The sequence below is a fragment of the Acomys russatus genome, chromosome 25 (assembly GCF_903995435.1).
Source record: "Acomys russatus chromosome 25, mAcoRus1.1, whole genome shotgun sequence".
NCBI classification, from domain to species: domain Eukaryota; kingdom Metazoa; phylum Chordata; class Mammalia; order Rodentia; family Muridae; genus Acomys; species Acomys russatus.
Window position 1 is genome coordinate 12892339 of NC_067161.1, and position 27963 is coordinate 12920301.

At 49.7% G+C, this 27963-nt stretch overlaps 1 non-coding gene across 1 annotated transcript; it reads right to left on the bottom strand.

Annotated features, from left to right (window-relative positions):
* Positions 1–8397: 8397 nt before the first annotated feature.
* On the bottom strand, positions 8398–8504 carry LOC127208898 (U6 spliceosomal RNA). The gene has a single exon (XR_007833158.1). It is a non-coding gene; the product is annotated as a U6 spliceosomal RNA (small nuclear RNA).
* Positions 8505–27963: the final 19459 nt, after the last annotated feature.

Genomic DNA, 27963 nt, shown 5'->3' on the forward strand with positions numbered 1-27963 from the left:
CCAGGTCCTAAAATCCTGCTTCCTGGAGGCCCAGGCACTGACTGCCACCTCCTCCTGTCCACAGGATGTGGAGCGGGTCTGTGCTCTCTTCCCAAATCTACCCAGGCTTGAAGCCACCTCTGCCTGTTAAATGCAAATGAGACTCTTTCAAATGCTAATGAGGATGCACAGGAGGCCTCCAGAAAGGAAAGGAAAGAAAGGGGCTGCGGAAGAGAGAGCCCAGAGGATATGGAAGAGACAGGCAGACAGGAAACTACGAAGGAAAGGACTGAGTCGCCACTGCACATCTGTGTGCAAAGTAAATCAGGGTGTGCTGAAGGCTGGGTTGAAGCCTCACCAGCCACAGGCTCTGCAGACCACCACTTAGCCAGTAGCTCAAATGACCTGTGGTGCCTTGAGCGATTATCTGCATGCTGGCTAGCTCCTGGGAGGACTGATTACCAACAATCCACTTGGTACAAACAGCCTTGCTTGACAGAAACCCCAGGAGAGCTGTCTAGCTAGGAAGCACCTTATGCCCACTTAAAGGCCTCAGCAGGGGGCAAATGAATGGCCTCAGGACCCTGCCTCCCAATGGCAGGTGCAGAAGCAAGTGCCAAACAGCCACAGGACATCATCTGCTACCATGAATAACCAGAATTTTCCATCTGCAGCATATATGCACACAGATGTACAAGTCCATCTACATGTTTGTCCACACCCAGACACACTGCAGCGGTCAATGCCCACCACACAGCAGCCATCACCTCTGTCTTTACACAGAAAGCCTTGCTCCAAGGAGATTGGCAATTTTAATGCCCCAATTCCCAGATAGGGAAACTGTGCCATGGACTGAGAAATTGTATTGGGGGAAGCTGGGCCATGGACTGAGAAATTGTATTGGGGGAAGCCAGGTTTCCAGTGTGGCCATATTCCAATTGCTCACAGAGCAGAGTACAGGACAAAACACAGCCCTGCCCCTTCCTTCTCCTTTGGGAGCATTCCATTTTAGAGCCCAGTAGATGGAGAGCAAAGTACACTGACCAAAGTTGTGAGCTCCTGAGCTTGAGCAGTACCCAGCATGCAACATCCAGCATCAGCATCTAGCATCAGCATCTAGCATCTAGCATCAGCATCAGCTACCAGCATCAGCAGCCAGTATCCAACATCAGCATTCAACATCTAGCATCAGCATCTAGCATCTAGCATCAGCAGCCAGTATCCAACATCAGCATTCAGCATCTAGCATCAGCATCTAGCATCTAGCATCAGCTCCCAGCATCAGCAGCCAGTATCCAGCATCAGCATTCGCACCCAGCATTCAGCATAAGGACTTAGCCTAGATACCAGGAACAGCAACACAAAGGTTGGTTATGTTACTCTCCTCTAAGAATTTACAATACACACCCACCCACACACCCTTCCTCCTTCCTCCCTCCCTCTCTCCCTCCCTCCCTCCCACCTCACCCTCTGAGGTGTGTCTTCAGGATTGGACCATGGTCAATGCTGTTTTACTTTAAGTGCAAAACTAGCCTGCTATTGGGAGAGGACAAGAAACTAAACTGGGGTCACCAAAGGCAGTGTCTATACTGGGGGTGGGTACACCAAGGCCATCTGCAAGGTCACAGCCTAACCTGCAGCTCTTCTCCCAGGGAGAATTGGTCCCTTCTTCCCAGACTGATCTGTGCATGACACAGGATGGTGCCCACAAACACTGCAATGACCTGCCCTTCTCTTCCAGGCAGCTTGTACAGTATTAAGCAGGGTGGCCAGAAAAACAGGACCCTCATGGGCCAGACCCGATCTCCAGCCAGGACTCACATGCATCTGCAGCTTAGATCTGAGGTGAGAGAGAAAATGGCCAGGACTTAGGAAACAGGCTTAGCCTCCTAGCCACATCACATGGTAGAAAACAAGAGCTACCCATGTCTACTGTCAGAAACGCTGGGCCTGGGCTTTTCAGTGCAAAGACCGAAGGTCTTACTCCCTGGGGCATCTCCTCCTCAGAGACCCCAGCACCACCACCCCCAGGCCAGCCAGTCAGGCCATGTACTGCTGAGCGTGATCCAAGCTCAATCCCTCTCTTCTCCGTGCATGTTTTTCCTGGAGCCAGATCCATGCTTTCCAGCATCCTCTTTGAGATAAAAATCAAAAAAACAAATCTTAAAGGCCATCTCCAAAAACCACAGAACGCCTGGGATTGAATAAAAATAAAGCCTGCGGTCTCCCTGAGGGAGGGAGGGCTTCCTGCTCCGCTAAAGAGGTGCTGACTTGGCAGCCCCATGACCAGGCAGAGACTCCGGGGGGTCCTGGGGCACCAGGCTTTGGAAGCCCAGTAGGAGGGGGGACAGTGGACAGCGCTGAGAACTCTGTGCCCACAGTAACTAGAGTCCCGAGTGTCCTGCTCCCAGTGCAGACTGTCACCGAGGCTGCAGTCACTGGAACAGGTTGAATGGCTCCCCAAAATTCATACTGAGGGGGTAAAGACAAGAGGATCAAGAGTTCAAGGCCAGCTTTAGCTACTTGAGAGCCTGCCTAAAGCCAAATAAACGAAGCTAGGCATCATAGCACACGACTTTACTCTCAGCACTGGGAAGCTAAAGGCAGGTGGATCTCTATGAGGTTCAAGGCTAGCCAAGGCTACATAGTAAGACCCTATCTCAAAAAATCCAAAACAAACAAATGAACAAAAACCAAAGTGAGACTTTATCTCAAAAACAATAACCAAAATTAGAGCATCCTGTCTATATAGAAGACACAGGAGAGAGAGAGAGAGAGAGAGAGAGAGAGGCAGATGCCAAGGTAGAGGATGTGTGACGACAGAGGCAGAATGATGCAGCCACAAAACAAAGGATACCTGGAGCTGCCACAGGAGGCAGAGGCAGGGGAGAGCCACCAACAGCTGTCAAATGGAGGGTGTGGGGTGGTGTCCTGTGGAGTGGAGCAGCGTGGAAAAGGCAGTGTGGGATGGAGTGATGGGCCTAGAGGGACGTTCTGGGTAGCTTTAACTGTCATATTGGCACAACCTAGAATCATCATAAAGTAAGTTTCAAGCCAGGAAATGGTGGCGCACGCCTTTAATCTCATTGCGCAGGAGGCAGAGGCAGGTGGATCTCTGTGAGTTTGAAGCCAACCTGGTCTACAGAACAAGTTCCAGGACAGCCAAGGCTACACAGAGAAACACTGTCTCAGAAGGAGAACAGAAGGCAGGAAGGAAGGCAGGAAGGGGAGGAGGTTTCTATTGTAGAATTATCTAGAGCAGTGGTTCTCAACCTTCCCAACGCTGCCACTCTTTAATACAGTTCCTCATGTTGTGGTGACCCCCCCCCCCAACTGTAAAATTATTTCATTGCTACTTCATAACTGTATTCTTCTACTGTGATGAATTATAACGCAAATATCTGATATGCAGGATATCTGCCATGCAACCCCTAAAGGGATCTCGACCCTCAGACTGAAAACCGCCAGTCTAGATCAAGTTGGCCTGTAGGGGGACTGTCATTGAAATGGGATGACCCTCTCTACTGGGGATGGCACTATCTTCTGCAGAGGAATCAGCAAACAGCAGCACGGGTACATCCACTGTCTCTCTCTCTCTCCTCTTGGCCACGGATGTGACACCTTAAGTTCCAGCCCTGACTTCCACGCAATGATGGTTGTATTGTGAGCCGAATAAAGCCTCCCTTTACAGCTGCTTTGGGCGGGGATATCTTATCACAGCAATGGGAATGAAACTAGAACAAAGGAGCAGCATGGTGTGGAGTGGCATGGCAGGGGGCATCCACTGGGGGATCAGGCCCCGCCTGGAACCTGACCCTGGCCTCCAGAACAGAGGAACCAATCTTCTGTCTGCAGTCTTTCCTGACAGCAGCCGGTCACTCAGGTTATTAACTTTACATCGGCTCCCCCAAACAGTTGTCCTCTGTTACCTAGCCCACACTCTGTCTCGAAGGCTACTCCCACTATGGGAGAGCCTTGGTCCACCCTGCTGTCCTTGGTGGAGATGCAGCCTATGGGACCAAAGGCTCTGGGCTGCCCTGTTGTTCTGAAGCCATGGAACTAAGAAAAGAACGGAACCTTCCATCCTTGATCAAAAAGGCCTTCATCAAAAAGGCCTTGATCAAAAAGTGGAATGGGTCCCATGAGAAGGCAGGGGTGGCTGTGGGTACAGACCACCTTCCCAGCTCACAAGCAAGATCCTGGCTGCCTACAGGCATGGAAGAAGCCATAGTGCTCATGGGCTTTTGTGACAAGCACTGATCTTGAAGTCATTTTCTTGAGCCCCATCAGTGCCAACCTCCCGACATCTTGCATAGCCAGCAAGTCTTACAGAAGGACCCTGTCCCCAAGGTCTTCACCATGGGCTCAGACCCTGCCATATGTCATAGGAACACTTGGTTTGTCTTTGTCTTTGCTGTGCAGTCCTGGGGTTGGAAGCCAGGTCCTTGCACGTGCCAGGCAGGCACCCTCCTGCTGCTGAGCGACATCCTCTGCCCTGCAAAAAGCTCTTAACGCTGAAAAGCAGCAGGTCACCAGGCTCACGGAGAAGAGCAGCTACCAGAAATGCTAATAACTGAACATGTGCAAAATTGCCATATGACCTAGCAACCGTGTCTCTAGGCATGTACCACATAAAACCCTGAACCTGAAGCCGGGTGTGGTGGCGCACGCCTTTAATCCCAGCAGAGGCAGACGGATCACTGTGAGTCTGAGGCCAGCCTGGTCTACAAAGTGAGTCCAGGACAGCCAAGGCTACACAGAGAAACCCTGAACCTGAGAGTTCCTGTTGGGTTGATGGTGATGTTCTGGCACCAGGCAGAGGCACGGGCCGTGCAGTGGTCAATGTACCAACCACCACACATCGCTCACTTTGATACAGCGAATATGTACACGGACTGAGGAGAGGGCCCAGTGGAGTGCTCGCTGTGCAAGCGTGAGGACACACACATGCACACACACACACACACTCACACCAATGAACACTCAAGTTGACCCCTATAACACAGCAGCAGCCAGTAGCTGCTCTGCAGAGAAAGCAGGAAGTCTCCCAGGCCTCTTCAGAGAACGGCCCACTGAGATCAAAGGCAGAGGATGAAGGCCTTGCTGGTGCAGCACCCTCCAACCTATGCCTCCTGCACTTTGCCGCATTTTCTTTCATCCAATTCCACTCGGCCCTCACATCCTCTCACCCCAAACTGTGCTGATCACAGCCTTTGATTTCTCGCTTTCCCACCATATGATGGGAATCACCCCCCCCCCCCGCAGCGGGACACACAGTACTGTTTAAGACGCTAAAGATACAACCGAACAGGGCTGTGCCAAGGGACTCTCACCCTGAGCTCCCTCTCCTCCCTGTTGATCCTTGTCTGCATGCCTGGGGGGCTGCACCGGGAGCTGCTTTGAAGAGCAGTGTGGTCTCCAGGCTGTGGAGGAACAAGGTCCCTACCGACACGTCAGCTAGCCTCCTTAGTGACAAGGAAGATCATGGCTTCGGTGTGCATCCCACTCCTGTGTATTCCAACCCCTGTCCCAGTCAGTTCATTGACTGCCATTTAGCATCTTGATACTGCCACTTGGCGAAGACACATGCACCCCCAGTTCTAAGTGACATAGGCGCCCCTTGCTCTATAGGCACGCAGTGTTCTCAGTCCGGGGACGGTATAATGCTAGAACGGCTGTATTTCGGTGGCAGAGCACCTGAGCAGCATGCATAAGGTCCTAGGTCCAATCCCCAATATTGGGGGCAAAATCCAAAATCACGTGCTGAGCCAAAGCATCAGATGCCAGCCACATCAACCCTACCATTCTCAGCTGGCCTCGTTCATTCTCAAGGGGCAGCGAGCAGACCCACAGCCTGAAAACCAAAGGCACCCATGGACACAGCCTGTCCTGATTATTGACACTGGGCCCTGTGTGTCACTGGCCCTCAAGAAGCTGTTCCTCTCCTTTCCCCCTTCCCCCCTTCTCCCCCCTCCCCCACACCTCCCCTTTGTAGTCTTTGAACTTTTCAAACCTACTTTATTTGGAGTTCTTGAATGCTTAGACCTCCCTTCCAACCCACCTACCCTAGCTAGGAGAGAAAAGAGGTTAATGGGAGCAGGAGAAATAGACCTTGTTAGATTCAGTTCCACTCAGTTCCTGGGAGCAGTTCCACGGGCGTAGTCGGCAGGATTCCAGCAGACTCATTAAACAGCAAACCAGCAATTCAGCAAAGGTGACTGCAACTGCAGCAACCAGAACCCAGAGCAGTAGCCGAAACCCAGAACCCGGAACCCCGAAGCGTTCTCTGGAGCAGTTCTCTCTAGAAGCTTCTCAAAGTGGAGCAAAGAATAGCCAAACCATAGGAAGAGTTACCAAGACCAAAAAGCCCAGCCTCTTGTTTTGTGCTTGTATCTGTATCTCCTCTCGGAGTCCTTACTAGAATGATTTTCAGCTGGCAAAGACCATGCTCCCGAAAGAGGCGGTGCCTCTTCTAGTGGCCTCACCTGTTCTCTCACAAGTCTGTTTCTCAACCCACACTTGGGATCTAAACAAAAACATGTTTACATCCACTACACCCCTCCCCTCCTCTGCCCTCCCCTCCCTTCCCCTCCCCTCCCCTCCCCTCCCTTCCTTTCCTCTCTCCCACCCTCCCCTCCCCTCTCATCTCTTTTCTCCTGCTCCCCTCCAGGGAAATGGCCATAGGTCAGGCCCTTTGGATTCCACCTGTGGTAGTCAGAGGACAACCCGTAGACATCTTGGGATCCTCCCTCTCACTGAGGAACCACCCCATCAGTCCTGTGGGGACAACTGTCCACTAAATTATTCCTGGCCAATAGAATCCAACCCCATCCTGATGTGTGGCAAACCATTGTTAAGAGTAAGGCCTGTTGGCCGGGCATGGTGGCACACATCTTTCATCCCAGTACTCGGGAGGCAGAGGCAGGCAGATCACTGTGAGTTCAAGGCCAGCTTGGTCTACAAGGTGAGTCCAGGACAACAGCCAAGGCTGCACAGAGAAACCCTGTCTTGAAAAACAAAAAAAAAAAAAAAAAAAAGAGTAAGACCTGTTAAGAAAAAATTCCTTCTGGTCAAAAGAATAGTCTCTTACTTGGGTAGAGACCTAACATTCCAGTTGGGTCAATTACCTGACTGAGGGACCACTCCTAGGAAGGTGGGCTCACCCTAAGCCTTGATAAAGAGATAGGAGGAATAATTTTTTTTTCTTTAATGAGATACTGTACCTTTCCTTCCCAGAATTCCTGTCCCTACCCCACCCCCTACTCTCAGTGTAGTCTGTATAAGCTGAACAGGTCCTAGGCCCTGAGATCTGGCTGGATCTGCCTACCTTTCTGAGTCGCGGAATCAGAAAGATACAAGTTTGTTTTTGCTTTTTGTTGTTTTGATTCTTTCATCTGTGTCTTCCAGATGCCACACCGGGTCTGCTTTTCCTGGTGCTTTGGGCTTCGTTCTCTCTGAAGCGCCCTCCTCTGTCATGTGAGCTCCTTTCTGCTTCAGCTTTTCCCTTCTCTTCTCCATCTCCTCCTATAGGCCACTGCTGAGAGCTAGAGCTGCCTGCTCAAGGGTGAGAGGGTCCTTGAGCTTTTGTTGAGTGCAAATGTGCGTATGCGTACGTGCGCACTTGTGTACGTGTGTGTGTGTGTGTGTGTGTGTGTGTGTGTGTTTGCACATGCTAGATCGTGCTCATGGGGATCAGAAGACAAGCTTTTGGGAGCCAGTTCTCTCTTCTGCTTCCTGGATCCTGGGATTAGACTCGGCATTGCTCTGCAGCTCTGCAGTACCAAGACCAGCACCAGATGGAAAACCAGGGGAAATGAGGGGTAGGAGCCAGACCCTCTTTCCCTCTTTAGCCAGGTTCCTCCACCACATGCTGGGGGGGGGGGGTGGTGGCAGGGCACATGGAGGTGGATTTTGTAGGCTATGAGCCTCTGGGTCAGGAGGAGGAAGCCCTGAGTGTCCACCTGACCCTGCAAGGTGTACTTATGTACACAGGACCAACACCAGCAGCCACACCTCTGTGCTCTAGTGCCCAGGATGCCTTGCCTCTGGGCTGCGCTCTTGGGATGCAGCTTGGCTGCACTGTGTGTCCTGTTCCGCATGGACGTGGTTGGGAGCTGTGTTCTAAGTCCTCACTCATCTAGCAGCATTGGAGAACATGCTCAAGGCTGGCAGGCTTGGGGCAGACGAGTAAGTCTAGCTGTTACTGTTGTTTAAGTGGGGGGGGGGCGTCGTGTTGGGGAGTGGTCTACCTGTGTGACGTGTAGGTAAAGGCTGGAGGACAACCTCAGATGTCACCGTCATGAATACTGTGTACCTCCGTTGTGACAGGGTCTCTCATTAGCCTTTTGCTCACCAGTTAGGTTAGATTGCTTGGCCAGTGAGCCCCAGAGATCATATGCCCACACTCAGCTTTTTTTTTTAAATATGGACTGCTTCATGAGTGTGCGTGTCATCCTTGCACAGGGGCCACGTTAATTGTCTCTGTATCGTTCCAGTTTCAGTATATGTGCTGCCAAGGTGAGCACACACGTAGCTTTTTTGTTTGTTTTTTGTTTTTTTGAAGACAGGGTTTCACTGTGTAGCCTTGGCTGTCCCGGAGTCACTTTGTAGACCAGGCTGGCCTCGAACTCACATCAATCCACCTGCCTCTGCCTCCCAAGTGCTGGGATTAAAGCCATGTGCCACCACACCCGGCTTCACACCCATCTTTTTTTTTAACGTAGGTTCTTGATACCTAGCTCTGGTCCTCATGGTTACACAGCAAGAGCCTTACCAAGTAAGCCTCCCCTTGTTATAGTGAGACAAAATGGTTATCCTGTAGCCCATGCTGGCCTTGAAACTCATGGAGACCCTTCCTGTCTCAGACTCCTGCGTGCCAAGATTACAGATGTGTGCCACCACACCTGGCTTTAATTCTATTTCTCTGGGCATGGCATCAGCTCAAACGCACCAGGCAGTGGGGAGGCCAGAAGAGGAGCAGATGGCCCACTGCTGAGAGCTAAAGCCGCCTGCACGGGGGGTGAGGGGTCTTCTAAACTCAAATCAAGTTGCCCTTGAGCATGTGTGTGTGTGTGTGTCTGTGTGTCTGTGTGTCTGTGTGTCTGTGTGTGTGCGCGCGCATGACACTTCCTGCTTGGGAGGTCAGAGAGGACAGCTTTTGGGAGGCAGTTCTCTCCTTCCACTGTGTGAATCCTGGAATTAAATTCAGGTTGCCAGGTTTAGCAACAAGTTTTTTTTTTTTTTTTTTTTTTCACCCACTCAGTCCTGCAGAAAATGCACTCATGGCCAAAAGCCCTCCTGGACTTAAAGTTATAACAAGAGCAAATGCACAGAGTGAAACAGAATGCTCTTGCCTTCATCCTCAGACACCTTCCTGTGGGGAGTGGAGTGGGGGGAGAGCAGGTACAGTGAGTGTGGTGAGGGACGGGGACCAAGAGAAGCATCTGACTGTATCTGGCTTCTTTCCAGAAATCTGATCTAATCCATCACCTTCTCTAGGTAGAAGGTGCCTGAAATTTAGGATTCCCTGGAGATCCTGCCTGAATGACGTCGTCATACAGCTCACAAAACCCACTCAGCTCTGCCCGCCGAGGAGGGGCTCAGTGGCTGGCGTGGTGGCAGGTTTTAGCCCTGCTCTAGAGCCATTTGACTGGCTCAGTAAAGAGTCCAGAGAAAGTGAGGCCCAGGAGAACTGGGGGTGGTGCCTGGAGCCCAGAGGAAGGGCTCAGAGCTCAGCCCTCAAGGACCTCAGGCGGCAGAAGCCGGCACCTTCCACATGAGACTGAGCTCACTGGCCTGATGCAGACCAAGACAGAAGAGAAAGTGCCTTCTCGGGCACATGGTAAGAAGCTTGGAGAATGAGGGTGGGGTAAAAGGACCCTCCTGGCTGCTGGTGACACAGAGACACCTCTGATTAGTGAGAAGGGTTACGAACAGGAATCAAAACCTGGGGACCCAGCTTGGCTGAGAACAAGGGGACTGCCTCCACCCCCACCCCCACCCCAAATAATGCCAGGCCATCCCTTGGGTAAGTGGAGCCTGAGGCCTGTCAGGGGACCTCAGGGTGTGGGTTTTAGGTAGCTAGACAAATATTCAAAGTTTAGAGGTGCCGGTGGTGGTGGTGGCGGCAGTGCACACCTTTAATCCCAGCACTTGGGAGGCAGAGGGAGGTGGATCTCTGAGTTTGAGGCCAGCCTGGTCTACAGTGTGAGTTCCAGGGTAGCCAGAGCTATACAGAGAAACCCTGTGTGTGTGTGGGGGGGGGGGTTACAGTCTACTGAGGATGGGCCCCTCCCTCAGTGGCTGCTTTGAACTCCACTTGCCATTTCTCTGAGAAAAGAAAACAACACAATTCTCTCCTTAAGACTTAAATTATGGGGGCCGGGCGTGGTGGCAAACGCCCAGCACTTGGGAAGCAGAGGCAGGCGGATTGCTGTGAGTTCGAGACCAGCCTGGTCTACAAAGCGAGTCCAGGACAGCCAAGGCTAACACAAAGAGACCCTGTCTCGAAAAACAACAACAAAGACTTAAATTATGAAAGAAAAAGGTGGTGATAGCCTGGTCTTGTTTAGACTCATTAAGGGGAAAGCTGCTTCCTCCTGGTCAGGGGAATGGAGCCAACCTCTGACCCTGTGTGGAAAGACGCTATCATCTGTTCCCAAAATAGGAACATTACGGACTACTGCCTGCCCCCTCCCGCCACCACCTGAAGAGTTCCTCCAGATGGACCTGCCAATCACCTGGCCAAGCTACGACTCCTCAGGAAAGCTGATCACCTAAAGACACGTCTAAAAAGATGAAAAGATTAATTGGCCCGTTAAGAATAATGTATTTATCCTTCCCCAAAGCCCCGCCCTCATGGCAGCCATCCACAAAGTCTGAGCCATGCAGCCCTCCTGCTTTTCTGAGTAAGATTTCAGAAATGGTTAACTTTTCCTTCGGTTCCTTTTACTTTCAGATACTGGCCAAGAGCCTAAGCACGCTTACCCTAACACCCTGGGCTTCGTCACGCCCCACCCTCCGACCCGCCCCTTCCGCTCCCACCGGTCAGCTGACCTGCCTGCTTTCTTGGACCCCTGACTCAAAAGGCAGGCTTCCTCTTGTCCGCCTGGCAGCTCCAAGAGTCACTTTTTGCCTGCCATGTTGTTTTTTTCTCTCAAATTCTAATAAAATGGTCTTTGAGTTTCCTTGCATTTGTTCTTAAATTACCTTATAGATGAACCTAAGAAACCAAAAAAAAAAAAAAAAAAAAAAAAAAATCCCAACTGTTCCAATAACATGGGACCTGTCTTGGGCCCTGGGCAACAGTCTCTCAGCCTCTTATCTATTGTAGTTTTTGGTCTGAGCCAAGATGAAGCTGCACAAACACACAGCTAGAAATGGCCGTCCTAGCTGCAGTTCCCTTCTCTGCAGGTCACTGGGGTGACACCACAGCCCTGGCATTCATCCTTCTGGCGTACTCTCTGTGCTGAGGGTATGTGGGTTCTTCTTTTTAAAAATCCTTTTAAAGATTATTTAATGGTTTTTAAACCAAGGGGTTTTTTTTGTTTTTTAATTAGTCCTATGTATGTGAATATGCATATGTATCTCTTGTGTGCCTGGTTCCTGTGGAGGTCAGAAGAGGACATTGACTCTCCTAGAATTGGAGTTACAGTCCGTTGTGAGCAGCCATGTGGGTGCTGGGAACAGAGGCCAGGTCCTCTGTAGGAGCAGCGAGTGCTCTTAACCACTGAGCCATGTCTCAGTCTCCAACTTAAAAAAAAAAAAAATCTATGTAATTGTTTATTTTGTGGGAGTGTGCACATGCCACAGAAAACATGCAGAGGCTAAAGGACAGTTCAGGGGTTGGTTTTCCTCATTGACCATGTGGATCCTCAGGATCGGATTCAGGTTGCCAGGCTTGGTGGCAAGAGAGCTTTTACCTGCTTTTGTCTCTAGCTTCTTAAGGACATCCCTCTCTCTGTATGTCTCTGTGTCTCTCTATCTCTGTCTCTGTCTGTCTCTCTGTCTCTGTGTCTCTATCTCTGTGTCTACCTCTCTGTGTCTCTCTCTGCCCTCCTCTCTCCTTTTCCCTCCCCCTCTCACTGCCCCCCTCTCTCTCCCTCCCCCTCGCCCTCTCCCCTGTTCTGGGGATGGAAGCCAGAGCCTAGAATATACACTATCAGCTAATCTGTATCCCAGCATCTTTGTTCTGGGGGGTAGGGGGGTGGGTTTCGAGGCAGGGTTCTTCACAATGTCAAATAAACCTAACAATGAGTTCAGTAAAAATTTATTTGAGAAACCCTTGACTATTCTGGACTTGCTTTGTAGACCAGGCTGACCTCCAGGCTGGCCTCAAACTCTTTAAAGGAAGTGACTCTAAGGAAGTAAATGAAAATGTCATCACCTTCCGAGCTGGAGAGATGGCTTAGCTGTTAGGAGTGGTTACCGCTCTTTCAGAGGACCTAAGTTTGGTTCCCCACACCCACATCAGAAAGCTCATACCTTGTAATTCCTGTTCTAGGGGATCTGACACCTTCTGGCCTTCACAGATAAGTGTGTGCATGTGGCGCGTGCGCGCGCGCACACACACACACATGCATAATTAAACAAACAAACAAATAAATTTTTAAAAAAATAATGTGCTGGGGCTGGAAAGATGGCTCAGAAGTTAAGAGCACTGGCTGTTCTTCCGAAAGTCCTGAGTTCAATTCCCAACAATCACATGGTGGCTCACAACCATCTAGAATGTGATCCGGTGCCCTCTTCTGGAATACAGGTGTACATGTAGACAAAACACTACACATGAATAAATCTTAAAAAATAATGTGCTGCTATGTTATAATCCCACCTGTCTTCCACACTCAGAGATAAGGTCAGGCATCCTCAGGGAGTGTCCTGCTAGCCCCTGGACTGGAATGCCCAAGATGGAAAGGCTCTTTAGCCTGTCTTAGTTATTGTCACCACCACCATCTTTACCATCAACATTACCACCATCACTGTATGAGCTACTTCTCCTATTATACCGGCATAAAATTACTAAAGTAAAGAGAGATTTATGTTGGCTCATAGTTTGAGTGGACACAATCCCTCATGGTAGGGAAGAGTGGCAGCCGGGGAGTGAGGATACTCCCTCACATCTGGGCACATCAGGAAGGAAGCAGAGACAAATGTGGGTGTTCAATTGGCTTCTTCCTTTTTCTCAAGGGTCTATCCCATGAGATTGTGATACCCACACCCAGGGTAGGTCTTGCCTCCTCAGCTATCCCCTGGGGAAAACATGCTCATAGACACTCCCAGGGATGCGTCTCCTGGGTGACTCATCCAGTCAAGTTGGCAATGAAGATTAACTGTCACCATTGTCATTATTATCGCCATCATCACTATGGACCTCATCATCACCATGACCATCACCACTATCATCATCATCACAGTCACCACCATCACCACCATCATCAGCACCATTACCCATCTCTACTGACACCATCATCATCTCTGCCACTTGGCCTTTACCATTGCTCCCGTCATCGTCACCACCATCATCACCTACACCACCACTACCATTACCATAGTCCCCATTATCATTGTCACTATAGTCACCTGTGATTGACACCTGCCTTTCCCTTGTATTGACTTATTTAATCTTTACACACTGTGAAATAGGAGCCACGGACCCCAGTTCACAACTGCGGACACTGTGGCACAAGAATGGCAGGCCTGATAGCTGGGAAGTAATGATACAAGCATATGACCTGGTGTGGCCTGGCTCTGTCAAGATAGACCTTACCAGCCCTGGCACACAGGAAGCTTGTCGCACAGAGTCAGCAGGCACCTTGCTTTTCTCTCCTGCCACTCCAGGGCAGCGAGGTGGCCTGTGTCTACCCAGCTGGGAGGTAGGAAGGTGAGTGTCAACACAGGAAAGTCTGCCTGTTCATCCATAGCTGACAGGATCCAGCCAGCTGGCACAACATTTGGTTTAATTTTCAAAAGACAACCACAAGAGCTCAATTCCTGGGGAGCAGAGCCCATTCTTTCCTGTTTTAGATGCTAGCGGAAAACTCGGCTGGGAGTCAGGGTGCGGTGCAGACAGGCTGGGGACCTGCAGGAAGCTGGGAGGCCACAGCAAAGGAGGGAGGGAGAGAGAGAGAGAGAGAGAGAGAGAGAGAGAGAGAGAGAGAGAGAGAGAGAGAGAGAGAGAGAAACCCTTGCCAGATAAACTAGAAGTGTATGGCCACATCCTGCCAGGCTATACAGGGCCTCACTAGAGGAACATAAAACTGCCCATCATCCTGTGTCTAAGAGACACGGGGACCAGGGATTATTAACAATATCTGTTAAAAGCCAGCAGACTCCATCAGCACTCGAAGGACGTGTCAGTGGAGTATGAAACCAAAAGCCTATTTTCTAGGAAGGATCTAGCCCTCTTCCACCACATTTCTCTCACAGCGAATGGCGGTGGGGGCCAGATGGGGAAGGGGTAGGGGACTCCAGGCCTCCAGCCCTTGTCTCCTGAGCCAATCCAGAGCCCTGCCACACATCTCAATGCACCCCCACACTTGCATTGCTCACCAGCCAAGAGCTGGCCCCTTCAAGCTACCCTATCCATGCATGCCCTGCTCTGTCTTCTCAGACGGCTTTGAACTTTAACCATGGGATCGAGGCCCGCCAAGGCTTTCCCGTATGGGGCCCTGAGGGGCAAAGCAAAAAAAACAAAAAAACAAAAAAAAAACCCAGCAGCCCATGAGGCTAAGGAAGGCCGTGGTGGACCTCCCCTTTTCCTGAGTAATGCCCTTCAGACAGGCCCAGGGAAATCTGATGGTGATGGAGAGACAGATCCCATAAAGACAGCCAGACTGCCCAGGCCAGGGTGTCCTTGGGTGGGGCAGGGGACCATCAGGGGCTGAGGCCAGAAAGAGATTTAAAGCCTTAATAGAACCCAGAAACAAAGTCCAGGGGACTCTTTGCTAAAGCAGAGGACCTGCCTCCCTGAGCTGAGGCCCCAGCCACTACCAAAGCACCCAAGGCCATATGCCATATGCATTTTGCCCTGACTCCTGACCTCTGACCTTTGACTTCTACCCCAGTCCCTATTGCCCCTGCTAGAGACTGTGGCCACTAGTGGGTGTCTAGCCCAAAGATGCAGCCACACAGCTCACAGGCAAGGCCAGTACAGAATTCAGCAGCCAAAGGCACATAGGCCCTGCTGACAGCTCAGACACTGCCAACACTGAAAATTAATCTAAGATGGTGGGTATCACAAGCCTTGCTCGCTCTGATCACATACCAGGGGAAACAGAAGCAGGGAGGACTGACGAGACACAGGCAGAAAGTGGAGAGTGCTAGCTTTTTCCTGAATCATGGTGGACATCAAATCTGGAAACCATAATCTAGGAAACAAGGAAGACACACATTAGGGGCCCGTGAGAGTGGAGAGCCAGACATTTCTGACATTAAGATGGTGGGAAACAAGGAAACTCGGTTTCTGTGTTCTGCAGAGTTAGGAATCACTGTGGTGGAACCCAGGAAATTGGCACTGGGGGTGTCAGACATGATCCCTAAATCACAAAATCCGTGTACATGAAAGTGAAAAACAGACAGTGTGAAAAATCCTAATTTCACTGGGTGTGGTGGTGCATGCCTTTAATCCCAGCACTCGGGAAGCAGAGGCAGGCGGATGTCTGTGAGTTCGAGGCCAGCCTGGTCTACAGAGTGAGTCCAGGACAGCCAAGGCTACACAGAGAAGCCCTGTCTCGAGAAACTTAAAAAAAAAAAAAAAAGACAAGGTTTCTCTGTGTAGCCTTGGCTGTCCTGGACTCACTCTATAGACCAGGCTGGCCTCGAACTCAGAGATCCACCTGCCTCTGTCTCCTGAGTACTGGGATTAAATACGTGCACCACCACACCTAGCTCTTTGCTTTTTGCTTTTGTTGTTTTGTTTTGTTTTTCTGAGAGAGGGGTTCTCAAGTAGTCTAGGCTGCCCTCTAACTTGCTATGTATCCAAGGATGTCCTTGAGCTCCTGATCCTTCTGCTTCCACCTTCTAAGGGCTGGGGTTGCAGATGTGCTCATCCTGCTTTTTTGTTAGTTTGGGTTGTTTTTTATTTGTTTGTTTTAATTACATTTATTGTGCATGTGTGAAGAGGGTGTGGTGTGCACATGCTGTGGTGCGTGTGGAGGTCAGAGCACAACTTCTAAAAGCCAGCTCTCCCTCTCTCCCCTCCCCCTCTGGAGTACCCCTCCTCCCTTTCCTTCTCCCCCATGCTCATTTAGTAAACAAACAAACAGACTAGCAAACTAACAAACAAAAAACCCAGCCAGTTCTCTCCTTCTACCATGTGTCCCAGGAACAAACTCAGGTCCTTGGTCTTGGCATCAAATGCTTACACGTGAGCTGTCGCACTAGCTCCTGGATTGGTTTGGTTTTGGTCACATTTATTTATTTATTGTGTGTATATGCATGAGTGTGTTTGTATGTGGCAGTGGTCAGGGGTTTTGTTTTGTTTTGAGACAGGATGTTGGTATGAAGCCCAGGGTAGGATTCCCCTGCCTCAGCCTGAAGTGCTGGACTCACAGACGTGCCCAGCAACTTCCCTGGTTTTCTAATAAAGGAATTACAAAGATACAAGCTGAACCTCCAAGATCTGACTGTGGTCCAAATGAGAGTTACATGTCCAAGTGTCCACACTGCAGACATCTACACACAAAAACAGAAGGGTGGCCCACAGCCACAAAAAAAAAAAACAACACTCTGGGTAGTGAGAAATGGGTTCTCTTGTGTTGTTTCTCACAATGTCAAATAAACCTAACAATGAGTTCAGTAAAAATTTATTTGAGAATAAATAAATAAATAAATAAATAAATAAATAGGGCTGGCGATATGACTCAGTGGTTAAAGGTTCTTGAAGAAGATCTGAGTTCCAATCCCTGTACCATATCAGTGGCCTGGAACTTCAGCTTCAGGGAGTCAAATGGACACACACACACACACACACACACACACACACACACACACACACACACACACTTTTAATTTATTTTTGTTTTGTTTTTTGAGACAGGGTTTCTCTGTGTAGCCCTGGCTGTTCTGCACTCACTCTGTAGACCAGGCTGGCCTTGAACCACAGAGACCCATCTGCCTCTTCCTCTCTAGTGCTGGGAGTAAAGGTGTATGTCACCACGCCTGACTTGTTTTGTCTTTTTAATTTAAAAAAATGTTTAAGTGGCCAGGCAGTCGTGGCACATGCCTTTTAATCTCAACACTTGGGAGACAGAGGCAGGTGGGTCGCTGTGAGTTCAATGCCAGCCTAGTCTACAAAAGCGAGTCCAGGACAGTCATGGCTACACAGAGAAACCCTGTCTTGAAAAAACAACAACAACAAATGTTTAAGTAAGAAAAGAAAGAAGAAAGGATGCCAGTCCAACCAGTGGGTCATAGGTCAAATGAGGATTGTGTCCCCAGGACCTGATGTGCTGGATAGCCAAGGGCTCCAGGGGTCTTGTTTCCCTGAGCCACAGCCTAGTGCAGACTTAGGCAGACCAGACAGCTGGCCTGCCACATGGACCAAAGGATGAGAAAGAGGTGTGGAGGGGATTGGAGGCTGGGCTCTCTTCTCTGGAGCTCAAGACTGAGTACACTTGCACACACACCCAAGCTGAGTCTTTGCTCCCTCGGCACAGTCATAGGTGGAGTCTGAGGCCACACAGTTTTGAGTCCCCTGCTCCACTCAGCGCAAAGGGGACAGAGTCTGTGTGCTATGGATTGGCTTGCTACACTGCTCCTGTGGCTCCACTCTCCTGGGGCCCCCACATTCCTCCTTCTCCCTTAGCCCTATTCTGCTACTAATCCAACCCGGGCTGCTCCACTCTCCTACCCACCGGTGGGGGGGGGCGGGGGGCCCACCCCTGCTCCCCCACCCCCTGCTCCCCCACCCCCACTCCCCACCCCCACTCCCCCACCCCACCCCTCTGGAAACAAGGCATGCAGAGCCTTCCTGGTCTGAAGGGGACAGGGCAAAGGGTCCCTGAGTCCTGAGAGAAACCTGACAGAGCTTGCAAGGGACCTCCTCAAGAGAAGTCCTGTGGAGTTTGAGAGCTGACAGCTGAGTGGTATCCCAGGTAGGGCCCTGAGGTGGAGGACCGACGACGCTGGAGAGGAACGAGGCTGGATAAGCCCTGAGGAGCTATGATGGGGAATGGAGTCAGGGGCCGCTCACCCCAGCAAGAAACAGAAGAGCAGCGCTGAGCCTAAATCGCTAGCCCAATTTTTCTGTAAGCCAAATGCTGTTAAGGAGCAAGAGGAAGAAAGTGGGAGGAGGAAGAAGGGGGCAGGAGGAGGAGGGGGAGGGGGAGCCCTCTAAGGCGGGAGCTGCAGTTCAGTGGAAGACGCCTCTGTAACACATCTCTAGCACAGGGTGGGGGTGGGGGAACTACTAATGTTTTGGTGGTGAGGGGTAAAATCTAAGGCTTTGCTACTGCCAGCTATGACTTCTTTCCTGGGGAGCAGGACTACCCATAATCATGCCAGTACAAACTTTCCATACCACAGCATGTAGAGACTTGTGGACTGGTTGAGTCCTGGGGAGCCAGGGACAGAGCCCCAACCTGGGCCTCTGCCCACAGGTGCCTCTAGGAGATTTCTGATCTGTGTCCTGGGGGTCCAAAGACCCTGGGGCTCTGCAAGATAGAAGGGCGAAGGGTGAGTAAACACTCCTTTAATCTGAGCACTCGGGAAGCAGAGGTAGGCACTCTCTGAGTTCAAGACCAGTCTGGTCTACCGAGCAAGTTCAAGGACAGCCAAGGCGACACAGAGAGACCCTGTCTCGATAAACAAAAAACAAGGAAAGAAAGAAAGAAAGAAAGGAAAAGAAGAGGGTGAGTATGCACACTTGCACCAAGAGCCATGCAGGTTACAAACAGGTTTCTTGACGCCTGTCTTACCCAAGGAGTATTTAGTTACATCCAACTCTTCTGTTCTCAACCAAAAGGATTGTGAAGGTAGGCCGGGGACATGGCTTAGTGGTTAAGGTCTTACCGCTCTTCCAGAGGACCTAAGTTCAGTTCCCAGCACCCATCTCAACTGGCTCACAACTTCAGCTCCAGGGAATCTGACGTCCTCTTCTGGCCTCCTTAGGCACCTGCAAACATATAACTTTATCCAGGTGCACACACACACATAGATTTAAAATATAAGCATACAAACAAAACAAAAATAAAGCCTTTTAAAAAGTGGGGGCTTGGGGGCTGGAGAGATGGTTTAGGTTAAGAGCACTGTCTGTTCTTCCAGGTGTCCCGAGTTCAATCCCCAGCAACCACATGGTGGCTCACAACCATCTATAAAGAGTTCTGATGCCCTCTTCTGGACTGCAGGTGTACATGCAGGCAGAGCACTGTATGCATAATAATAAATAAATATTTTTTTAAAAGTGGGGGCTTGTTGGGGGCCACAAGCTTGTTGACAGACATGCCGGAAGGACCTCTGACTGTAGGGTTAGGACTACAATCTTTAGTTGTGTCTATAGGTGCTGACAGTCCCAGAGACCTTTCTGGGAAGACTTTCCAGGGGGTCACAAAGAATGGAGAGTCTCTGTTCCTGAGGGTGATGATGGAATGTTCCAGAAGCTGCGGGACTGCAGAGGAGAAGCAAAGAAGTTCTGTACAAACCAAGTGTGGCCTACTTCCCTGGGAATCCTTTTAAGGAACTGTCACTGTTTTTGTTAGAATGCTATGAAGAACATTATGACAGGTGGATCTGGGCCCAGGGTTCCTGCTCAAACTATGACACCAGCCAAGGACAAAACTTCGAACCCCTACCCAGATCTAGCCGATGGACAGGACATTCTCTACCATTGAGTGGAGAGTGGGGACTGACTTTCTTTTTTCTTTCTTTCTTTTTTTTTTTTTTTTTTTTTTTGGTTTTTCGAGACAGGGTTTCTCTGTGTAGCCTTGGCTGTCCTGGACTCGTTTTGTAGGCCAGGCTGGCCTCGAACTCACAGTGATCCACCTGCCTCTGCCTCCCGAGCGACTGACTTTCACACAAACCTGGTGCCCCATTTTTGACCACATCCCCTGGATGGGGAGGCCTGGTGGCACTCAGAGAAAGGATAGCAGCCTACCAAGAAGAGACTTGATACCCTATGAGCATATACAGGGGGAGGAGGTCCCTCTCAGTCACAGTCATAGGGGAGAGGAGTAGGGGGAAAGCAGGAGGGAGGGAGGAATGGGAGGATACAAAGGATGGGCTAAAAATTTAGATGTAATATGAATAAATTAATAAAATATTTTTTAAAACTTCAAAAAAAAAAAAAAGAACGTTATGGTCCAGTCCAAGTCGCTGTTTTCAAGAGAGTAGACATTCAAAAGCACTCCTTTCAATTTCTAATAGACTGAATATGCATCAAAGCTACTTGCATGTCAAACAATCACAAACTCTAGGCTTGTGAAGGGGGTCCTGAGGCCAGACTCTGAGAAGAAGGCCTCGGGCCCGCACTATAGGGCTTCCAACGCTTTCTAAATGGGAAGCGGTAATCCAATGAGTCTGAGGCGCCATCTAGTGGCCATGGTAAATGCAACAGAGTACAGAGCCTGGGTCATCAAAGAGCAACAGCAAGCAGTCTCTTTCTTGGTCAGAGACTGGGTCCACCAGCTGCACAGCAAGGTGTCCACTGGGCACTACCAGCATCTGAAGTTGACCTTCCAGCCTGGTTTCCCTTTTGTTCCTTGGGGGGGGCTGAACAGCCACCTTTACTCCCCAGTCACATGCTTAAAGCAGTCCTGTGATGCAGGATCTTCAGACTACACAGTGCACTTCAGGAACAGAGCCACCCACGTAAGAGCCACTGTCGCTCTTGGTGGTGGAACTGTGGGTGTCTCCATTCTGTGTGCATATTTCTTGGCTTGGGGGCCTTTCTGGACTGTGTGCCTCTCTGGGACTGGCTCTTCATCTTTGAGAGGGCTGGGGCTGGCAGGTGAAGGGTTGGCCTGTGCGGTCTCTACGGTCTTTTTCCAGCTTATTCTCAAATCTCTTCACATCATGCATTAGCGTCTCCTGCCTCATCTCCCCTCTCCCACCCTTGCACCTGCACCAACTCTGGGTATCTTACAGTTGTGGAGCATCTCTTCCACGTGGTCCATCCCCATGTGGTCCATCCCCACGTGGCCCATCCCCACGTGGCCCATCCCCATGTGGTCCATCCCCACGTGGCCCATCCCCACGTGGTCCATCCCTTTCATCTCCCCCATCCTCTGGTCAGATTCACTCATCTCCTATTCTCTGACCCGTGATGGCATTGAAATCAAAGGTGCTCTTTTGTTTCTTTCTTTGTTTGTTTTGTTTTTCAAAACAGGGTTTCTCTGTGTAGCCTTGACTGTCCTGAACTCACTTTGTAGACCAGGCTGGCCTCGAACTCACAGTGATCCGCTGTCTCTGCCTCCCTGAGTGCTGGGATTAAAGAAAGATGCTCTTTCTTTGTGGGTATGTGCCTGCTCTTGTTTCTTGGGTGTTCTTGCCTCCTATACCCCCTTGGGACTTCACAGCATGAGGTTTCAAGGTTGCTTTCCCCTTTCTCCTTGGCTGGAAATCCCCCATGTGCTGGCATGTGGGCTGTCCACAACGATGGCTGCCTCCAGGGCCAGGATATTCTTTTCTGTACCTGTTCTGAGATGACTGTTAGGGGTCTCAGGTCGAGGGGCTTGAAGATTGTCTTGGGCCAACCTCAAGGCGTTGTAACAGGTGGTCTGAGGTGTTTGTACTGCACTGGCACAGTTTGGGTACGTAGCAGCCCCCTCCCAATCCCAAGGCTCAGCTATTAACAATATAGTCCTCAATGCAATGTCCGGAGGTTCAGTTTGGGGGACGCACATGACTCCTGAGGGCTCTGACCCTTAATGCATTCAAGGATCCATAATTTGGTGGCACTCTTGAAAGGGGCCTCAGTAGAGAAAGTGGGTCACTAAAGGTGTGACTTTGAAGGGTACGTCTCATTCCAGGACACGAATTCTAACTCTCTCTGTTTCCTAGCCGTAACAGCTTGCTCCATTGCATTCTCCCCACCCTGGGGCTCTGCCTCAACACAAGCCCACAGCAATGGTGCAAATGACGAGACTGCAACCTCTGAAATCATGCGCCCAAACAAATATGTTCTCCTTTTAAACTGCTGTTTGTGTTTTGTCAGTGACAACACACCCACAAAGGCTTCGACTGGAGGTGCGGAGGCTGGGCGTGTGGACTGGCAGTGTCTTAGTTAGAGTTTCTACTGCTGTGATTGAATACCACAACCAAAAGGAGCTTGAGGAAGAAAGCGTTTGTGCCTCTCACACTTCCATATCATGGTTCACCTTGGAAGGAAGTTGGGACAGGAACCTGAAGGCAAGAGTGGATGAAGAGGCCATGAAGGGGTGCTGCTTACTGGCTTGCTCCTCGTGGCTTGCTTGGCTTGCCATTTTTGTTTTGTTTTGTTTTGTTTTGAGACAGGGTTTCTCTGTGTAGGCTTGGCTGTCCTGGACTCACTTTGTGGACCAGGCTGGCCTCAAACTCACAGAGAACCAACTGCCTCTGCTTCCTGAGTGCTGGGATTAAAGGTGTGTGCCACCGCCCCCAACTCATGGCTTGCCTTCTTATAGAACCCAAGACCCCACTATCCCAGGCATAGCACCACCCACAATGGGCTGAACACTTCCACGTTAATCACTAATTAAAAAAACACAGCCAGGCATACAGGTGCACGCCTATAATCCCAGCAATCTGGGAGGCAGAGGCAGGTGGATCTCGATGAGTTCAAGGCTAACCTGGTCTACAAAGTGAGTCCAGGACAGCCAAGGCTACACAGAGAGACCCTGTCTTGAAAAAAAAAAAAAGAAAGAAAGAAAGAAAAGAGAAAACATCCCCACAGGCTTGCTTACAGCCTGAGCTCATGGAGCATTTTCTCAACGTATCAAGTTGACATAAAACTAGGCAGCACAGATTTATTGCCAGTACCTGAGGCTGAACATCCCATGTAACCCTACCACCTCACTTCATTTCTTCTTGACTCATTCTCATGACCACAGAGGCTCTCTCCATCACAGTGTTCGCCTGAGGAGGGACTCAGACTGTAGCACCTGTGTACATCCTCAGAAACAGGCTTCTTGAAAAGGCCCAAATACACAAACTCTGACCACCATGGTGGGAACTCCCTCAGAAGGATTACGAACTACACATCCTCATCTTCTGTATGGGACCAAAAGGTGCCTGACCCTGACCGCCCATGGCTCACCAAGGCTTGCCTTAGGTTCTAGGAGGAGTCAGTACATTCTAGGCTCATCTTTGAGTATTGCCTACAATTTTCTGAACAACAGACGAATCCCATTCAGAACCACAAAACCCCTAGCCCAGCTATCAGTGTTCTGTACACTAACATCATTCATTTGTTTGTTTATGTGTATGTGAGATATGCACATGTGCGGGTGTACATGCATGTATATGTGCATGTGTGTAGAGGCTAGGGATCGGCTTGGGTGTTGTTGCTCAGGAGCCAGATGCTTTAGTTTTGAGACAGATGCTAGGATTATGAATGTACACTCCCATATCTTTTTGCACACACACACACACACACACACACACACACACACACACACAGCATGTTTTCTAGAGGAATAGAACTTACAGAATGGACACATTAGGATGGCTTAAGGACTGCGGGCCAGCTAGACTAACAATGGCGGTCGACCAGTGGAGGGTCCAAGAATTTCTTCCAGGGATGTGATACTGTTTTCAGTCCACTATTTTCCCTGGCAGAGGCAATTCTAAAGGCTTCCGTTTAGTCTTTCCAACCATAATAGCCCTCACTCCACAGGTCAGGTGACCAGTGGGAGAATTCTGCCAACTTCTAAGTATATCTATCCCAATTATACATTCTGGGACTGGGAAAATAAACACAGGATGAGTTCAGGGACCCATTGGCCCTACTGTGAGTCTGACACCAGACAAAACTCCATTAATCACCTGCCCTCCACAAGCCCCTTCTCTAACTGGAAGGCCACAGTGTTTCTGGGGTTTCCTGGAATTCGTGTCAATTCAGAACCAGTCTCCAATAGGCCCCAGAAAGTCTGTTTCCTTTTCCCACACTGTACAGTTACCACTGTAAAAGACTGCAGGTCCCTCTGGGGAAGAACTGGGGAAAGGCTAACAGTAAGACTCTTAGGTGATTGCCGGGTGTGGGGGTTCATGCTTTTAATACCAGCACTCAGGAGGCAGAGGCAGGTGGATCGCTGTGAGTTCAAGGCCAGCCTGATCTACAAAATGAGTCTAGGACAGCCAGGGCTACACAGAGAAACCCTGTCTCAAACAAAACAAAACAAAAAAACAAAAAACAAACAAACAAAAAAACAAAAAAAAGAAAAAAAGAAAGAAAAAGAAACCTCTTAGGCTGGCCCTTCTTTCAAGGGGTTCTGGGTCTGCAAACTGGCTCAAGTCTGGAAACTGGCTCATGGGCCAAGATTTCCCTTCTGCCATGAGCCTATGTAGCCTTTCACTTGTTTTAGAGTTTGTGTGCTCATACAGAGCAAACAGAAGTGCGGCAGGCCTCTTGCCTGTTCATGCCTGGAGACAGCATGATTGATTAGCCAGTTCAAAGGCCCATAGAGTCCTGGCGCCATCAAACTCACTTTGCCTGTGCTGCCCATTACAGTAAGTAGAGCGCCTTTACCTTTGGCAATTCAGCGCTGCCACCTGCCCCAGATACTTCTGGACCCAGTTAAACCTCAGCATTTCATCCATCAACTGAGCAGCGCATCTCCAACCCTAAGGTCAGTACAAGTGAAAGAGAAACAACCACGAAGCTCTTCATGTGTGCTGCTGCCCCATCACCACTTAGCAGCTTACAGCATTAGTGAAGGGCCTGTCTCCTGGGCCTTCCCACAGCGGAGGACTAGGTGTTACACAGCATACCCACTCCAGCATTGCAGTTGCTTTAAAATCCTCTCATCAACACTAAGCTAAGGGATTTCAGGCATCTCCAGTTCCTTTCCAGTAGTCCTTTGGACAAACGCTTCAGCCACCATTCAAACAAGCTTTTGATACCCCCCCCCTTTTTTTTAATTGTGTGAACTTCCCTATTAAACCTAGGCTTTCCATTCTGTGGGCACCTATCAGTACATTCGGCCTGATACAGTTTAATTTTCCTCCCGCCATTATCCCACACCCTTAAAAATCCATCCCCATTCATGGTCTCCAGATTTTCTGCTTGAATGAATTAGCAAACGCACAAAGCTCTTTAGTAATGCAGTGTGCCTCCTCATGAACTACACGGTCTGTCTCCGCTCTAGGAGCCTCTTAGCCTTAAGTTTAGTTATAGGTCTAGAGGCAACTCCTGGTCAGCCCTGAGGGGCATCAGTATTGTGTTGCCTGGCGTCTCCTCCAAAAAACTCCCTGCTGGTTTAGCAGTTACTGAAGGGTTAATGTCCTCAGCCAAAGGCACAAGAGGCAATATTTCATGGTGTTGGGGTACATCTGCTGAGGGTAGGGAGACTACTTCCTCAGGTGAGAAAACTCTTGAGAATCGGAGGGTGCAAAGTTCTCAGCTTCAATAGGATCCTCCCACCATTTCTAACCCGAGTTACAGGGTCCCATCCCTTACCAACTAATGCCCTCGCTTTAACAACGGACACCCTCGAAGGCTGGGACCTTAATTTTCAATGTGATTTAGCCAACCTTATAATCAGGGCTTTGATATGATTTTTTGGCAACTTGAACTCTATGGCTTCTGGAGAGAAGGAAAATTCTCTTCCAGGGCAAACTTTGGCTGTTTGTGTGTGTCTGGAGCAGGTCAAGTCTTCACTTGGTTCGTTGTTATCCTTCACCCACTCTGAGATGCTGGCACTGGTTGGTCCTCTCATAGAGCTCATGCTTTCCCTTTGTCAGTCTATCCAGAGATGCTGCCAGCGACCAACCAACAGCATCATTTTCCTTGTTTTCCCCACACACTATCAAGTTTGAAACACAGAGGCACCAAATCCGTTGCCCCTCACCATTGATGAATCAGGATCAGCAAATGCATTTGGCTGCTTACATTTGTAAAATAGTTCACACCGTGGGTTTTCTGTTCTCTCTGAGCTTCTAAGAGAGGTCTCGGGAGCTGGAAAGGTCTGAATGACTGCAGGTGTTGGCAAATTGGACAGCCTACTCCAGATACCTGGAAGATTCCTCCTTATACTTCTCTGGTGCTCTAGAAGCACTTCTGGTACCAAAGTCTGTGTAACTGGGTGTTCTCTAGAGGAATAGAACTTACAGAATGAATCATAGATAGATAGATAGACAGACAGACAGATAGATGAGATTTATTAGAATAGTTTACATGCTGTGGTCCAGCTAGTCTAACAATGGCTGTCCACCTTTGGAAGGATCAAGAATCCAGTAGTTGTTCATCCACAAGGCTGGATGTCTCAGCTGGTCTTCAGTATATGTGAAAATGCCAAAGAAGCAGGCTCTATGCCAGTGATGCCCGTGAAGAAACGGACTTGCCAGTGAGAGGCAAAGCAAGCAGGCAGAGAGCAAGCCTCCTTCTTCCATGCCCTTAGCATAGGCTGCCAGCAGAAAGTATGGTCCAAATTAAAGGTAGGTCTTGCCACTGCAAGAGATCTGGAGTAAAAGTGGGTGTGCTGACTTGAATAAGAATGGTCCCCATAGGCTCATGTGTTTGAATGCTAGGTCATCAAGGAGTGACGCTATTTGAGAAGGATTAGAACAATTAGGAGGTGTGGCCTTGTTAGAGTAGGTGTGGCCTTGTTGGAGGAAGTGTGTCACTGGTGGTGGCTTTCAGGTTTCAAAGGCCCATGCCTCTCTGCCTCTCTCGGCCTATGGATCAGGATGTAGCTCTCAGCTATTGCTCCAGCGCCTGCCTGCATGTCATCATGGTCGCCACCATGCTGATTATATACTAAGCATCTGAAACTGTAAACAAGCCCCCAATGAAATGATTTCTGACATAAGAGATGCCATGGTCTGGGGCTGGAGCGATAGCTCAGTGGTTAAGAGCACTGACTGCTATTCCAAAGGACCCGGGTTCAATCCCCAGCACCCACATGGCAGCTCACAACTGTCTGTAACTCCAAGATCTGATACCCTCACACAGACATACAGGGAGGCAAAACACCAATGCACATAAAATAAAAATAAATAAATTATCTTTAAAAATGAAGAGTTGTTGGGACTGGTGAGATGGCTCAGAGCTTAAGAGCACTGTCTATTCGTCCAAAGGTCCTGAGTTCAATTCCCAGCAACCACTTGGTGGCTCACAACCATCTTTGACGAGATCTGGTGCCCTCTTCTGGTGTGCAGGCGTACATGCAGGCAGAATACTGTATGAATAATAAATAAATAAATCTTTTTTAGAAAATGAAGAGTTTCTATGGTCATGGTGTCTCTTCATAGCAATAGAACAGTAAGATGGAGGGTCTGCCCTCTTCAAATGATTTAATTAAGAAAAAAAAAAATCCAGCCAGGCATGACAGCACACACCTGTAATCCCAGCACTCTGGGAGGCAGAGGCAGGCAGATCTCTGTGAGTTTGAGGCCAGCCTGGTCTACAAAGTGAGTCCAGGATAGCCAAGGCTACCAAGAGAAACCCTGTCTGGAAAAAAAAAAATCCCTCATTGGAGTAGCCAGCTGCTCGGGTTTGAGTTGGTTACTCCAGATGTAGTCAAGTTGACAAACAAGAGTAGCCATTGCTGCTGCTGGGGAGCAAGCTCAGGTCCCCAGGCTCCTGTAGGAACCGCTTCACAGACGGAGCCATTTCCCCAACCCATAATAGTGTTGTCCTAGTTCCCGATGCCCACCTTTCGGGCACCATGAAAGCTCTGCACAGTATCTCAGTTTCGCCTCTGGACATCCTACGTCCCCATTCTCGGATGAGCAGACAGAAGCTCGGAAAGTGGAGCATGTCCCTCAGCTGGAGAGCAGTAGAGCCCAACTGGGAACCCACAGCTGTGCTGACATGAATGTCCACCCCTACATGGACATCCGGGAGCCAAAAAC